The sequence below is a fragment of the Dermacentor variabilis genome, chromosome 10 (genome assembly GCF_050947875.1).
Source record: "Dermacentor variabilis isolate Ectoservices chromosome 10, ASM5094787v1, whole genome shotgun sequence".
NCBI classification, from domain to species: Eukaryota; Metazoa; Arthropoda; class Arachnida; order Ixodida; family Ixodidae; genus Dermacentor; species Dermacentor variabilis.
The window spans coordinates 106,152,194-106,153,566 of record NC_134577.1 but is presented as its reverse complement, the minus strand read 5'-3'; positions in this window follow the sequence as shown (position 1 = coordinate 106,153,566).

Here is a 1,373-nt window from a genome sequence, read left to right as displayed (position 1 = left end):
TGCCGATCTCTCGGTTGCGAGGCCACCGCCCTAACAAATGCATTCACTGTGGGTTCATCATACGCGCCCTTTAAAGTGGGGTTTTATATGCATGAAGAAGGCACACGCAGCGTAAGGCGCAAGCCAATCACACACGGCCCGTACCTCCAGAGCAGGGAAAGGGTGTGATCGCGGGTTCGCTTTCTTCGTACCCTCGTGCCCGCCGTTTGCCCGCCAGTTCAGGTCCACCAGTCAGATGGAGAAGCCGTGCTTCCTTCATTCTGCTGAAGAGCAGGCTGCGTTCAAGGAACGGCAGCAGGAGTGGGCCAAGCGTCGGGCTTTCAGCCGAAGAAAAGACGGCGTTTAATGAACGCCGCCCGTAACTTGCTCGAGAAGGGGCTAGTGGTCAACATGCTGACCTCGCCGTGAGGCAGCGATAAGTCGAGGCGTTAGGACATCGAAGAGCAGCGGTTCCCTAGCTTCGCTTGCACCCTTCTTCACAGTAGTAGAGAGTGGTAAATTTTTACTTCTACAATTCTAATAAAAATAACAAAGAATTCGCTGTGTGCTGTTCTTGGTTTCATTTCCTATTTCTCCGTTTGGTCGTGGATAACCAGAAATTCTGCCCACTGCTTGGATCTCTTTATTGCAATTGAGCAATGTCACTAGCCGGCTCACCAGCGAAGACTATAGAACAGCCCAGTCGTAGTTGATCTTTTTAGTGGACGAGTGAGATAAGCTACGTAGATAGGGCAGGTTACGCTGGAACGAATGACTGCTTCACGTAGCAGCTGGGGAAAGTGTCTTAGTAGGCTGCTTGCAGTGAAGCCCCTTTCTCGGGCCCATGAAAATATTTTCCTAGGTGCGCCAAACCCGCCGTGGTTGCTCAGTGGCTATGATGTTGGGCTGCTCAGCACGGTGGTCGCGGGATCGATTCCCGGCCACGGCGGCCGCATTTCGATGGGGGCGACATGCGAAAACACCCGTGTACTTAGATTTAGGTGCACGTTAAAGATCCCGAGGTGGTCGAAATTTCCGGAGTCCTCGACTACGGCGTGCGTCATAATCAGAAAGTGGTTTTGGCACGTAAAATCCCATAATCTATATATTTTTATATAGGTGCACCAAACGCTCCGGCTGCCTATTTGTTGTGGTAATTCAAATACTGTAATCTTCTACCAAAACTCTACCCAGAGTAGCATACAAATACTAATCATGCAAGATAATTCTCGTGCACCATCCCAAATTCCATCAGCTGTTATACGTGTACAATATCAGGGGTGTTTTTCTTGGGATATGAGTCTTTAATAAACTTGAAACCGGGAGACATACTTTGTGAAACGGATGTGGTTAGCTTTCTTGGGAATGGCCACTGGTGAAAAAATATGCGAAAG